This window comes from Lithobates pipiens, unplaced genomic scaffold, assembly GCF_037356315.1.
Source record: "Lithobates pipiens isolate NorthernLeopardFrog02 unplaced genomic scaffold, aLitPip1_a1.2 Scaffold_1, whole genome shotgun sequence".
Lineage (NCBI taxonomy): Eukaryota > Metazoa > Chordata > Amphibia > Anura > Ranidae > Lithobates > Lithobates pipiens.
The window spans coordinates 97567886-97582730 of record NW_027507685.1 but is presented as its reverse complement, the minus strand read 5'-3'; the positions used below and the strand labels follow the sequence as shown (position 1 = coordinate 97582730).

General features: G+C 44.0%; 1 protein-coding gene across 1 annotated transcript in view; it reads left to right on the top strand.

Moving 5' to 3' along the window:
* Positions 1 to 257: 257 nt before the first annotated feature.
* Positions 258 to 14845, top strand: part of FRMPD3 (FERM and PDZ domain containing 3) — a 241210-nt gene continuing 226622 nt past the window's right edge. Inside the window, exon 1 of the mRNA XM_077466653.1 lies at positions 258 to 352. The gene's annotated coding sequence lies outside the window, so the exon portion shown is untranslated. The remainder of the gene's footprint in view (positions 353 to 14845) is intronic.

Sequence of the window (14845 nt, the reverse complement as noted above, 5' to 3'; positions counted from 1 at the left end):
TCCTTTTTTTTTTTTCAGTTTTAATTCTCCTCCCTCTGTGTCTCTTCTTTTTTTTCCCACCCCCTATTTCCTACCTCCCTTTCCCCCTCCCCCCCTTTTGCATTAGCAAAAAAAAAAAAAAAAATATATATATATATATATAAATGAGCCCTCATTCTGACTATTTCCCTCTAAGCCCTGAATGAATGAATCTTTTCCTCCATCTCTGCCCGCTGTTCCCCTCCCCCTTTTTTTTTTCTTCTCTATCCCAGCCCCCCCCCCCCCCCCCTTCTCTTTCTTCTCTGCACTGACTCCTCTATCCATTAGACTTAGCACTGGCTGGACCCCCCACCCTGCAGCAGCTATCAAACAGGTAACATTGTCTACGTTATTTCGGCGTGCATGTGCGGAACCAGCCGACGCATCTTTTGTAAATGCCGCGCCGCGTTTTTTTTTCACCTTTTTTTTTCCCTATGTATTCAAAAACCTCTTCTTTTATTTGCAACATTGTATCCGTATTAAGGTCTGCTCTTTCCGATGCTTGGTTTTCCATGCGGAAACCTGCCGGTTGCATAGCCCCGGAATACTTCGCAATAGGCTGGCTGTTTGGTATGCTAGTTGCATTTCTGCAATGCGAGATGTTTTTTTTAACCCTCACCGCACGATGGAAAAATTAGGCAGCGAGGAAAATTCGTATTGAAAAGGTGTTTTTTTTTTGGCGGAGGCAGTCGAGCGTTCGGCAGCTGGGTTGGCTTGCGAACAGATGTGAAAGCAATAAGGCATGGGGGGGGGGGGGGGTAGGTGGGCTACAAGATGCAGATGTTAAGCGAGCCATAAAGGGGTTCAAGGAGCTGCAATACTGCAAGGGGATGTGACGGGCAAAAAAGCACTTAGGAATTTGGATGCTGCAAAAAAAATAAAAGAAGGGTACATTGAAGGTAGACGTGGGTTTGGGTTGCTGCATGGATGTCGTTGCAGAAAGCAGGCGCTGAAAGTTTAAAGGGGGTGGGGGGGGGGAACGTTGGGGGATCATGGTTTTATATTTATATCTGGGTTGGTGGTTGGCTTGGATATCATGGTACCGCTGTATAGGTGCATGTATCAATATTGTAACAACATTGTAATAACATTGCAAAAAACACTCACACATATACAGTATATATAAATATATATTATTATATATATTATTATTATATATTTATATATATATATATATATATATATATATATATATATATATATATATACACACACACACATATTATAATATTGTACACATATGTGTATATATAGTCCCGCCCACATATGAAAACGGTGTGCAAACCACACATGTGAGCGAACGTTAGAGCAAGAGCAATAATTCTAGCCCTAGACCTCCTCTGTAACGCAAAACATGTAACCAGTAAAAAATGTTAAAGCGTCGCCTATGGGAATTTTTAAATACCAAAGTTTGGCGCCATTCCACGAGCGCGTGCAATTTTGAAGCGTGACATTTTGGGTATCTATTTACTCAGCGTATCTTCATCTTTCACATTATGCAAAAAAATTGGGCTAACTTTACTGGTTTTTTTTTTTTTTTTTTAAAGCATGAAACTGTTTTTTTTTTTTATGAATAAAACGTGTTCGAAAAATTGCTGCGCAAATACCGTGCTAGATAAAAAGTTGCAACAACCGCCATTGTATTCTCTAGGGTCTTTGCTAAAAAAAAACATATATAATGTTTGGGGGTTCTATGTAATTTTCTAGCAAAAAAATTATGAATTTTACATGTAGGAGAGAAATGTCAGAAAGAAATGACAGAATTGGCTTGGGCGCGAAGTGGTCAATACAGTGCCTTGAAAAAGTATTCATACCCCTTGAAATTTTCCACATTTTGTCGTGTTACAACAAAAAACATAAATGTATTTTATTGGGATTTTATGTGATAGACCAACACAAAGTGGCACATAATTGATTAATAAAAGTGGAAGGATAATGATAAATGGTTTTCAATTTCTTTTTACAAATAAATATGTGAAAAGTGTGGGGGGCATTTGTATGGCGCCCCCGGAGTCAATACTTTGTAGAACCGCCTTTCACTGCAATTACAGCTGCAAGTCTTTTTGGTTATGTCTCTACCAGCTTTGCACATCTAGAGAGGGACATTTTTGCCCGTTCTTCTTTGCAAAATATCTCAAGCTCTGTCAGATTGGATGGAGAGCGTCTGTGATCAGCAGTTTTCAAGTCTTGCCACAGATTCTCAACTGGATTTAGGTCTGGATTGTGACTGGGCCATTCTACACAGTGCCAATCCTGACCTCCCTGGGGCCCTAAGCAAAATTCTGCTAAGGGGCCCTCTACCTGACCCATGATGCTGTGAGCTATGTAAACTATTTGCCATTGCCACACAGTCACACGTGACACTTCAGTGCTCCCAATACAATCCTCCATCTTTTAAACAAAAGATACACATAGAACAGACATATATATAATATCTTGTTACATATCTGAGTGTGGATCACTTACATCAGGGTCCCCAGAGAGCACCCCTTAAATCAGTGACCTCAGAGAGTTTCCCCCTACATCAGAGTACCCAAAAAGCCCCTCCTTACATTAGTGTCCACAGAGAGCCCCTCCTTACATAGAGTTTCCCCCCACATCAAAGTCCCCAAAAAGGCCCTCCTTACATTAGTGTCCTCAGAGAGCCCCTCCTTACATCAGGGTCCCCAGAGAGTCTCCCCCTACATCAGGGTCCCCAGAAAGCCCCCCTTACATCAGGGTCCCCAGAAAGCTCCCCCTTAAATCAGTGTCCTCAGAGAGTCTCCCCCTACATCGGGGTCCCCAGAGAGCCTCCCCTTACATCAGAGTCCCCAGAAAGCCCCTCCTTACATCAGGGTCCCCAGAGAGTCTTCGCTTACATTAGTGTCCTCAGAGAGCCCCTCCTTACATCAGGGTTCCCAGAGAGCCTCCCTCCTTACATCAGGGTCCCCAGAGAGCCTCCCTACTTACATCAGGGTCCCCAGAGAGTCTCCCCCCTACATCAGAGTCCCCAGAAAGCCCCTCCTTACATCAGGATCCCCAGAGAGTCCCTCTTTACATTAGTGTCCTCAGAGAGCCCCTCCTTACATCAGGGTCCCAAGAGAGTCTCCCCTTACATTAGTGTCCTCAGAGAGCCCCTCCTTACATCAGGGTCCCCAGAGAGCCTCCCTACTTACATCAGGGTCCCCAGAGAGTCTTCCCCTACATCAGGGTCCCCAGAAAGCCCTCCTTTCATCAGGGTCCCAGAAAGCCCCCCCTTAAATCAGTGTCCTCAGAGAGTCTCCCCCTACATCAGGGTCCCCAGAAATCCCCTCCTTACATCAGGGTTCACAGAGAGTCCCCCCCTACATTAGTGTCCTCAGAGAGCCCCTCCTTACATCAGGGTCCCCAAAGAGCCTCCCTACTTACATCAGGGTCCCAAGAGAGTCTCCTCCTACATCATGGTCCCCAGAGAGTCCCTCCTTACATCAGGGTCCCCAGAAAGCCCCTCCTTACATCAGGGTCCCCAGAGAGCCTCCCGTTACATCAGAGTACCCAGAAAGCCCCACCTTACGTCAGGGTCCCCAGAGGGTCCCCCCTTACATTAGTGTCCTCAGAGAGCCCCTCAATACATCAGAGTCCCCAGAGAGCCTCCCTACTTACATATAGGGGGGCCCCAGAGAGTCTCCCCCTACATCAGGGTCCCCAGAAATCCCCCTTTAAATCAGTGTCCTGATCATTGCCGCCTCACCGTGTCAATCAATATAGCCCCACCATGCCCATCATTGCACCCTCACCGTGCCCATCATTTGAAAATGGAAAGAGTATGGCACAACTGCAAACCTACCAAGACATGGCCGTCCACATAAACTGACCAGCCGGCCAAGCAGAGCATTCATCAGAGAAGCAGCCAAGAGGCCCATGGTAACTCTGGAGGAGCTGCAGAGATCCACAGCTCAGGTGGGAGAATCTGTCCACAGGACAACTATTAGTCGTGCTTTCCACAAATCTACCCTTTATGGAAGAGTGGCAAGAAGAAAGATATTGGTGAAAGAAAGCCATAAGAAGTCTTGTTTGCAGTTTATGAGAAGCCATGTGGGGGACACAGCAAACATGTGGAAAAAGGTTCTCTGGTCAGATGAGACCAAAATTGGACTTTTTGGCCTAAAAGCAAAACGCTATGTGTGGCAGAAAACTAACACTGCCCATCACCCTGAACACACCATCCCCACCGTGAAACATGGTGGTGGCAACATCATGTGGTGGGGATGCTTTTCTTCAACAGGGACAGGGAAGCCAGTCAGAGTTGATGGGAAGATGGATGTAGCCAAATACAGGGCAATCTTAGAACAAGACCTGTTAGAGTCTGCAAAAGACTTGAGACTGGGGCGGAGGTTCACCTTCCAGCAGGACAACGACCCGAAACATACAGCCAGAGCTACAATGGAATTGTTTAGATCAATGTGTATTCATGTGCTAGAATGGCCCAGTCACAGTCCAGACCTAAATCCCATTGAGAATCTGTGGCAAGACTTGAAAATTGCTGTTCACAGACGCTCTCCATCCAATCTGACAGAGCTTGAGATATTTTGTAAAGAAGAACGGGCAGAAATGTCCCTCTCTAGATGTGCAAAGCTGGTAGAGACATCCCCAAAAAGACTTGCATCTGTAATTGCAGTGAAAAGAGGTTCTACAAAGTATTGACTCAGGGTGGCGCCATACAAATGCCCCCCACACTTTTCACATATTTATTTGTAAAAAAATGTGAAAACAATTTATCATTTTCCTTCCACTTCACAATTATGTGCCGCTTTGTGTTGGTCTATCACATAAAATCCCAATAAAATACATTTACGTTTTTGGTTGTAACATGACAAAATGTGGAAAATTTCAAGTGGTATGAATACTTTTTCAAGGCACTGCATATATCTATCTATCTATACACTATATTGTCAAAAGTATTGGGACACCTGCCTTTACAAGCACATGAACTTTAACTTGTTCAGATCTGCGCTATAGCCGAATGACGGCTACAACGCAGACCTACTTTGCTGGGAGTATGTCTATTGACATCTTCCCGTGCCCGCGTGGCCTGCGTGCCCCCTGCAGGGTGCGCACAGTGCTCTGTGATGAGCGTATCTATGAGAGGGGATCCCGACTCCTTACCACATGATCAGCTTTCAGCCAATGACAGCTGATCATGTGATGTAAATAGAGCCGGTAATCGGCTATTTTTTGTCCTTGCGCTGATAGTGCGAGGAGAAAAAAAAAAAAAAGCCGATCACCAGCGGCTGTGAGAGGGACATCAGTCCCGATCAAGGAGATTGCCCCAAGCTCATCTGTGCCCACCTGTGCCACCTGCCAGTACCACCTAGTAGTAGACAACAGTGCCACCTACCAGTGCCCACCATCAGTGCCAATCATCAGTGCCACCTAGCAGTAGACAACAGTGCCGCCTACCAGTGCCCACCAACACCACCTACCAGTGGTCACAGTGCCACTCATCAGTGCCAATCATCAGTGCCACCTATCAGTGCCCACAATCAGTGCCTCATCAACATGCTGCCCATCAGTGCCACCTATCAGTGCCCATCAGTGCCATCAATCAGTGGTACCCATCAGTGCCATCTATCAGTGGCCATCAGTACCATCTTATCTGCGCCTATCAGTGCCACCTTAACTTTGCCCATCAGTGCTGCCTCATCAACGCATATCAAAGAAGGAGAAAAATTACCCGTTTGCAAAATTTTATAACAAACTATGAAACACGTATTTTTTTTTTTTTTCAAAATTTTCCATCTTTTTTTGTTTAGCAAAAAATAAATACCCCCCGCTGTGATCAAATACCACCAAAAGAAAGCTCCATGCATGGGAAAAAAATGATAAAAATTTTATTTGGGTACAGTGTTGTATGACCGCACAATTGTCATTCAAAGTGCAACAGCACTGAAAGCTGAAAATTGGTCTGGGCAGGAGGGGGGTTTAAGTGCCAAGTAAGCAAGTGGTTAATGGCATCCCAGTCTTAGTCCGTAGGGTTCAGTATTGAGTTGGCCCACCCTTTGCAGCTATAACAGCTTCAACTCTTCTGGGAAGGCCGTCCACAAGGTTTAGGAGTGTGTCTATGGGAATATTTGACCATTCTTCCAGAAGAGCATTTGTGAGGTCAGGCTCTGATGTTGGATAAGAAGGTCTGGCTTGCAGTCTCCACACTAATTCATCCCTAAGGTGTTCTATCAGGTTGAGGTCAGGACTCTGTGCAGGCAAGTCAAGTTCCTCCACCCCAAACTCGCTCATCCATGTCTTTATGGACCTTGCTTTGTGCACTGGTGCTCAGTCATGTTGGAACAGGAAGGGTCCATCCCCAAACTGTTCCCACAAAGTTGGGAACATGAAATTGTCCAAAATGTCTTGGTATGCTGACGCCTTAAGAATTCCCTTCCCTGGAACTAAGGGGCCAAGACCAACCCCTGAAAAACAACCCTACACCATAATCCCACCCCCCCCCCCCTCCACCAAATGATTTGGGCCAGTGCACACAGCAAGGTCCATAAAGACATGGATGAGTGAGTTTGGGGTGGAGGAACCTGACTGGTCTGCACAGTCCTGACCGCAACCAGATAGAACACCTTTGGCAGGGCCGTCTTTAATATTGATTGGACCCTGGGCAAAAATTTTCTTAGGGCCCCCCATGCAATTTCACTCTCCAACTTCTCTGAGACATACAATAAATAGCAGCTAGACTTAAAATCAGTTTACTGTATCAGATCAGGCAGCGATTGTGATTGGTTGCCAGAGGTTACAGCATATCATTACTGCTCACTGACTGGTTGCTAGAGGTTACAGCACTTCTTAAGGCTCACTGATTAGTTGCTAGAGGTTACAGCACATTTCTGCTTGTTGATTGGCTGCTAGAGATTGCTGTACAGTAATACTGCTCACTGGTTGCGATAGGTTACAGCACATCTTCTCCTCACTGCAGGGGGGCATGATATACCTATGAATGCTGCCTTTATTTACATATCAATGCAGTTGGCCTCAGCTATTTGCATGTCACTTCTATTTACATATGAATGCCGGTATTTACATGTAAACACAGGTCTGCAGGTGAGTCATCTGTACACAACAATAGGGCAGAGCTGGGGAGCATTAGTAGCAGCACAGGACTAAAACTTCAAGGGAATGTAAACTGGGATAGTTGGCAAGTATGAGGCAGCTGCTTTGGGCCCCACAACAATGACAGGGCCCAGGGCAGCTGCCCCTTTTGCCCTGCCTTAAAGACAGCCCTGACCTTTGGGAAGAATTAGAGTGGAGTCTGCAAGCCAAGCCTTCTCATCCCACATCAGTGCCTGACCTCACAAACTGAATTTGAGTGCAGGAAAAAAAACACAATATATAACCCAATTTTTTAGTAAAATATAAAAGATGATGTTAAATCATCGAGTAAATAGAACATGTCATGCTTCAAAATTGTGCTTGTGAAATGGCAAATGGCGCCAAACTTCAGTACTTAACAATGTCAACAGGAGACACTTTACATTTTTTACAGGTTACATGTTTAGAGTTACAAAGGAGGTCTAGTGCTAGAATTATTGCTCTTACTATAACATTCATATTTTTATTTTTTATTTTAATGATATTTTTTATTTTATTGACATTTTTTATTTTTTTATTTTATTTTTTTATTTTTATAATTCAATGAATTTTAATGTAGAAAAAAAACACAATATATAACCCAATTTTTTAGTAAAATATAAACAATGATGTTACGCTGAGTAAACAGATACCAAACATGTCAAGCTTCAAAATTGCACTCGTGGAATGGCGCCAAACTTCAGTACTTAATCTCCACAGACGACACTTTACTTTTTTTTTTTTTTTTTTTTTACAGGTTACATGTTTAGAGTTACAGAGGAGGTCTAGTGCTAGAATTATTGCTCTCACTATATCATTCATATTTTTTTATTTTATTGATATTTTTTAGTTTAATGATTTTTTTTTTTTTTTAATGGTTGAACTGGATGGTCTTTTTTCAACCTGACTAACTATGTAACTATGTTCATGGCGATAGCGCACGTGTGTGGTGTGAACACCATTTAAATATGCGGGTGCGATCTACGTATGCGTTCACTTCCTGCGTGCGACCATGCAGGGATGGGGGCACTTTAAACATTTTTAGTTTTGTTATTTTTTTACATTTTTTTTATTACACTGCCCCTTTAATTTTTTTTTTTTTAGCACTTTTATTCCTATCACAAGAAATGTAAATGATTATTATTATTATTATTATTATAATTATTATACACAATTTATATGGCACCAGCCGTTTACACAGCGATAGCAATAATAATAATAATAATAATAATAATAATTTATTATTTTTTTATTATTATTATTATCATTATTTTTATCACTGTGTAAACTGCTGGTGCTATATAAATGGTGTATAATAATAATAAAAATAATAATAAAGAAAATATATTATTATTTACTATTTTTTATTATTATTATTATTATTATGTTTATTTCTATTACTGTGTAAACTGCTGGTGCTATATAAATGGTGTATAATAATAATAATAATAAAATAATTATTATTATTAATATTATCATCATTATTTCTATCACTGTGTAAACTGCTGGTGCTATATAAATGGTGTATAAAAACCAATAATAATAATAATAATAATAATACATTTATAATAATAATAATAATAACAAATAATGAAAATATAAAAAAAATACAAAATAATAATAAAAAAATAATAATAATAATAATGATAGAAATAATGCATGACAGGTACTCTTTATGGAGACATCTGGGGGTCTATAAGACCCCATACATCTCCTCCACCCTGGACAGCATGAGATGAAAAAAACAAAACAAACAAACATCGATCTCTGCTTTCTAGGGGGGAAAAAAACTTCAGTGTCTACATCTGCCAGAGCCCAGACGTCACGTCATGATGTCACTTCCGGCCTCCCAAGGGTCATAGAGATGACCCGGAACAATCCGCTTCTCGGGCAGCTGTGTGGTAACCCCGCCGCTGGAACAGATCTCCAGCTTCCCAACCAAATGGAAGAGCACAGAAAGGCGCTGATGGGCGGTGGTCGGGGGCGGGGAAACATCCCCTCCTGTTGCCTGTAAAAGCAATCCAGCGGCTAATCGGCCACTAGGATGGATTTTATAGTGTACAAAAAAGGTCTTGTACTCACCAAAGGGCTGAACAAAATCACCAGTCGCTGAGCATTCAGTGGTGGTGGTGGGTGTTCCTAAAATATATATATATTATATATATATATATATATATATATATATATATATATATATACATATATATATATTGTAGCGGTCATCCAATATGGACAAGTTGAGACCATAAGGACAAACACCACCACCACCCAGGCCATGTTCCATGTTGGTCCTCCAGATGTCCCCATGTTGTGGCCTTTGTTTGCTCTGCCTCCTCGGCTCCCGTGCTGGATGTTTGGTGCTACCGCTGTTTGGATGCTCAGCAACTGGTGATTTGGCTCAGCCCTTTGGTGAGTACGAAGCCTTTTTTTGTAGACCTCTTGGACCATTCACCCCATATGCTCCTGAAGGGCACATAGAAAACAATATATATATATATATATATATATCGGGAGAGCTTTATCAGCTTGCAGGTTTTATTGTCAAAGCTCAACTGAACAAGCTGAAGTAGGAAGCCAGATTCTGTGTGCTCCAGTCTTATGCAGGCCATACATGGTCGAATTTTGAACGAATTTTCTTTTCAAAATCAGAAAGTTCATTTTTTTTTTTTTTGTGATCCAATGATACCACTATTGATTTTCGAAATTCGGCCAACAAGCCTTCAATTTCACCTCATGTTGCTACAGAAAATAATTTTCGTGGCCGGGAATATTCTTCTTTTCTCTCCGTAAATTTTCTTTTCTTATTACATTTCTCGCACGATTCTCCCATCATTGATTAGAATATCGTTCGTTTTTCCAAAAATTTCCAACATGTCCGATTCCTCAAATTTGATTTCTGCACGAAAATCGGCTGTTGTTGCAGCCCACTAATGGTGCGAAATTCATGCGAAAATTCTTAGATACGATTTTCGAAAGAAAATTCTTTCGAAATTCGAACCGTGTATGGCCAGCATTAGTAAATCTCCCCCTATATACTGTAGAGATACAAGATACAAAACCTTTGATACAATACAGCTGGTTAGTAGATACAGGGCTGGTGCAAGGATTATTGACATCCTAGGTGAACTCTCATTTTGCCGCCTTTCTTGGCCCCGCCCCTGACTCCACCCACTTTGCCCTGCCCATGTAACCTACCTGACCACCTACACCGATCTACCTGGCCACCTACACCAACCTACCTGGTCACCTACACCAACCTACCTGGCCACCTACACCGACCTACTTAGCCACATACGCCGAACTACCTAACTGACCACCTACACGACCTACTTGGCCACCTACACCGACCTACCTGGCCACCTACACCAACCTACTTGGCCACCTACACCGTACTACTTGGCCACTGACCTACTTGGCCACCTACACTGACCTACCTGGCCACCTACACTGACCATAGAGGCGCCACACAGGGGATGTGTGCTTCAGTCCTGTTGGGACACAGTTCTCCAGGTGCTGCGATGCACCTCTGACATTACTTACTTACGGACGGGGTAGCTGCCACCTGAGGCAGTTACATGCTGCAGACAGAGGCATCCCCTGCATACAGTCACCACCGCACCCGGAAACCTACATAGAGACTGGTGGGAGATGGAGAGAAGGTGGCAGCCTAGTTTGCCTTGTGGTAGCACTGGCCACGAGCAGATAACGAAACATAAAACTCACTTTTTTCTTTTGTAGCGCAGAATTAGATTTTGGACTGTCCTTCGTGATTTTTGTTCCGCCAGGATGGATGTAATAATGAAATGTGGGGAGAAATCGCTCTAACTAGATTAGTCATTTTTCCATCCCCCAAGGTTACACGGCACTCATGAGAGCAATTGTGTAATCGTTTCACTGGAACAAACAGAAATATAAAAATATCTAATAAAATACATCTTAGGCCTCTTTCACGCATGCGGACAGTATGTCCATATTTCATCCATCCGTTTTCGGATGAAATACGGACATACATGCATTCCTATGGGATAGCGGGTGTCTGCGGATGAACATCCACAGACACCCGCTATTGTCCGCCTCCGCAATTGTCCAATTCTGCAGACGGAGGAAAATCCTATTTTTCTATCCGTCTGCAGAGCGGATCGGATGAACACGGACAGACGGCCCGTGCTCATCCAATCCCCCATAGAGGAGAACGGAGAGCTGACAGGGTGGTCCCTGCACAGTGTGCCGGGACTGCCCTGTCCGCTGCTGGCTCAGCTGGGACAACGGAGCGATCCCCGCTGAGCAAGCGGATCATCATGGGGCGGATCATTACTGATCCGTCCCGTGTGAAAGGGGCCTAAAAGCTAGGCTCTTGTATCAACATTTTTTTTTTCAAGTCAAAATCCTAAATGTTGCTACAGGACTGTTAGATGTACAAAAGTGCAATTTCTCATCGACTTTCCTATCTCTTTATTCATACCCGTTGATCCTGCCAGTAGGAAAGACTGTGGGCCAGTTCCTGCGAACGGGTGACAACGCTGCAACACAGCTGTGTTTGCATTGGAAGGGAAGCAATGCCTAATATGGAGACTAGACCCATCCAGTCTCTCCTTGCAACAATAGATCTCTGCTATAGTCGCCTATCGCAGCCAGCAATAGATCCCTACTAAAAGGTGATCTGTTGCTGCTCAGCTTCATGGGGAGTGACCGGATCCAGACTATCAGGGGAAAAAAGTGTGGCGAGGGGTGCTGGGGGTGTACTGGAGGGTTTACTTGTGCTGGCTGCTGGGGGATCTATTGTTGCTGGAGGGGGGTATTTTGCCTGACAGTCTGTTGTTGCTGGGAAGGTCAATTGTTGCTGGGGGGGAGGCATTTTGCTGTAAAGGATCTACTGTTGAGGAAGAAGTCTATTGACCCTGGCTGCTGTTGATACAGGAGGTCTGTTCCTGCCTAGGTGTTTTCTTGTTTCAGGGGTCTGTTGTTGCTAGGGGAATTTATTGTTGTCGGGAGGAGGGGTATATTGTTGCTTGGGGAATTTATTGTTGCAGAGAGAGGAGGGGTCTATTGTTGCTAGGGGAATTTATTGTTGCAGAGAGGGGAGGGGTCTATTGTTGCTAGGGGAATTTATTGTTGCAGAGAGGGGAGGGGTCTATTGTTGCTAGGGGAATTTATTGTTGCTGGGAAGTGGGACTATCGTTGCTAGGGGAATTTATTATTGAGAGGGGGATCTAGTCTTACTAGGGGAATTTTTTTGTTGCTGGGAGGAGGGGTCTATTGTTTCTAAGGGAATTTATGGTTGCAGGGGAAAATCGATTGTTACTAGGGGAAAAATGTATTGTTGCCAGGAGGGGGTGGGGGGGTTATTGTTGCAGGGGAGATCTATTGTTACTAGGGGAATTTATTGTTGCCGGGAGGAGGGGTCTATTATTACTAGGAGAATTTATTGTTCCCGGGGAGGGTGGGAGGGGGGGGGGGCGTTATTGCTGCCAGGAGGAGGGGTCTATTGTTGCTAGAGAAATGTATTGTTGCAGGGGGGGGAGGGTCTATTGTTTCTAGAGGAATTTATTGTTGCTGGGAGGAGGGATCTATTGTTGCTAGGGGAAGTTATTGTTGAGAGGGGGGATCTAGTCTTGCTAGGGGAATTTTTTTGTTGCTGGGGGGGGGGTCTATTGTTTCTAAGGGAATTTATTATTGCAGGGGAGATCTATTGTTACTAGGGGAATTTATTGTTGTTGGGAGGGGGGTCTATTGTTGCTAGGGGAATTTATTGTTGCAGGGAGGAGGGGTCTATTGTTACTAGGGGAATTTATTGTTGCCGGGAGGAAGGGTCTATTTCTACTAGGGGAATTTATTGTTGTCGGGAGGAGGGGTCTATTGTTGCTAGAGGAATTTATTGTTGCGGGGGGGGGGGGTTATTGCTGCCTGGAGGAGGGGTCTATTGTTGCTAGAGAAATTTATTGTTGCGGGGGGGTCTATTGTTACTAGGGGAATTTATTGTTGCTGGGAGGAGGGTCTATCGGTGCTAGGGGAATTTATTGTTGAGAGGGGGATCTAGTCTTACTAGGGGAATTTTTTTGTTGCTGGGGTGGGGGGGGGGGGTCTATTGTTTCTAAGGGAATTTATTGTTGCAGGGGAGATCTATTGTTACTAGGGGAATTTATTGTTGCCGGGAGGAGGGGTCTATTGTTACTAGGGTAATTTATTTGAACCTTGAGGAGGGGTCTATTGCTACTAGGGGAATTTATTGTTGCCAGGAGCATGGGTCTATTGTTACTAGGGGAATTTATTGTTGCGGGGAGGAGGGGTCTATTGTTACTAGGGAAATTTATTGTTGCCGGGAGGAGGGGTCTATTGTTGCTAGGGGAATTAATTGTTGCCTGGGGGAGGGGTCTATTGTTGCTAGGGGAATTTATTTGAACCTGGAGGAGGGGTCTATTGTTACTAGGGGAATTTATTGTTGCCGGGAGGAGGGATCTATTACTACTAGGGAAATGTATTGTTGCCGGGAGGAGGGGTCTAATGCTACTAGGGGGAATTTATTGTTGCCGGGAGGAGGGGTCTATTGTTGCTAGGGGAATTTATTGTTGCCGGGAGAAGGAGTCTATTGTTGCTAGGGTAATTTATTTGAACCTGGAGGAGGGGTCTATTGTTACTAGGGGAATTTATTGTTGCCGGGAGGAGGGGTCTATTGTTACTAGGGGAATTTATTGTTGCCGGGAGGAGGGGTCTATTCCTACTAGGGAAATTTATTGTTGCTGGGAGGGGGGTCTATTGTTGCTAGAGGAATTTATTGTTGCGGGGGGGGGGGGGGGGTCTATTGTTACTAGGGAAATTTATTGTTGCCAGGAGGAGGGGTCTATTGTTGCTAGGGTAATTTATTGTTGCTGGGAGGAAGGGTCTATTGTTGCTTGGGGAATTTATTGTTGCCTGGAGGAGGGGTCTATTGTTTCTAGGAGAATTTATTGTTGCCGGGAGGGGGGTCTATTGTTTCTAGGGGAATTTATTGTTGCCAGGAGGAGGGATCTATTGTTGCTAGGGGAATTTATTGTTGCAAGGGGTGTCTATTGTAGTTAGGAGAATTTATTGTTGCCAGGAAGGGGGTTTATTGTTATTAGACGAATTTATTGTTGTGGGGGGAGGTCTATTGTTACTAGGGGAATTTATTGTTGCCGGGAGGAGGGGTCTATTGTTACTAGGGGAATTTATTGTTGCTGGGAGGAGGGGTCTATTGTTGCTAGGGGAATTTATTGTTGCTGGGAGGAGGGGTCTATTGTTTCTAGGGGAATTTATTGTTGCTGGGAGGAGGGGTCTAGTGTTGTTAGGGGAATTTATTGTTGCTGGGAGGAGGGGTCTATTGTTGCTAGGGGAATTTATTGTTGCTGGGAAGTGGGTTTATCGTTGCTAGGGGAATTTATTGTTGAGAGGGGGATCTAGTCTTACTAGGGGAATTTATTGTTGTCGGGAGGAGGGGTCTACTGTTGCTAGGACAATTTTTTGTTGCCAGGAGGAGGGGTCTATTGTTGCTAGGGGAATTTATTGTTGTGGGGGGGGTTATTGTTATTAGGTGAATTTATTGTTGCGGGGGGGGGGGTCTATTATTAGGGGAATTTATTGTTCGGGGGGGGGTTATTGCTGCCAGGAGGAGGGTCTATTGTTGCTCGAGAAATTTCGGGGGAGGGTATATTGTTTCTAGGGGAATTTATTGTTGCTGGGAGGGGGGTCTATTGTTTCTAGGGGTATTTATTGTTGTTGGGAG